Raw genomic sequence first — 736 nt, 5'->3', positions numbered from 1 at the left:
GACGTACACTGAGATCTTTTTTAATTTATTAATTTGGAACAAGATCTGTCATTGAGAGATTCAAGAGTTCATAAATTCAATGTCATGCACCTACAGTATGCTGCAAACTCATTGGAAACATAACTGTTTTTTGTAGGAAAACTTAAGAGTTTTTCAGATCTTTCCAAGAGAGAGATAGCAACTAGCAGACACTTCTGGAGTCTGTTCATTGTGAAGGGCCTTTCCATCTTGTACACCTGTAATACCATCCTAGCTGCACCACGTGAAAACCCAGCAAGCCAGGTGTGCTGTCACATGCCTGTAGTCCCAGCCACTTGGGAGGCTGAGGTGGAAGGATCACTTGAGCCTGGAAGATTTAGACTGCAATGTGCTGTGCTCCTGCCACTGCACTCCAGCTTAGGTGACAAAGTGAGACCCTGTCTAAACAAAACAACAACAAAAGCCAGCAAAACTAAATACATATTGAAATCCATTTAGGCCAGATGTAGTGGCTTCTGCCTATATTCCCAATACTTTGGTAGGCTGAGGTGGGAGAATCACCTGAGCCCAGGAGTTTGAGACTAGCGTGGACAACATAGAGATACCCCATCTCTGGGCGGGTGTCGTGGCTCACGCCTGTAATCCCAACACTTTGGGAGGCCAAGGGGGGTGGATCACTTGAGGTCAGGAGTTTGAAACCAGCCTGTCCAACATGGCGAAACCCCATCTCTTAAAAAAAAAAAAAAAAAAAAAAAAA

The sequence above is a fragment of the Sapajus apella genome, unplaced genomic scaffold (genome assembly GCF_009761245.1).
Source record: "Sapajus apella isolate SASKATOON/1434 unplaced genomic scaffold, GSC_monkey_1.0 scaffold12, whole genome shotgun sequence".
Taxonomy (NCBI): domain Eukaryota; kingdom Metazoa; phylum Chordata; class Mammalia; order Primates; family Cebidae; genus Sapajus; species Sapajus apella.
The sequence above is the reverse complement of the archived record's forward strand: the minus strand, read 5'-3'. Positions refer to the sequence as shown.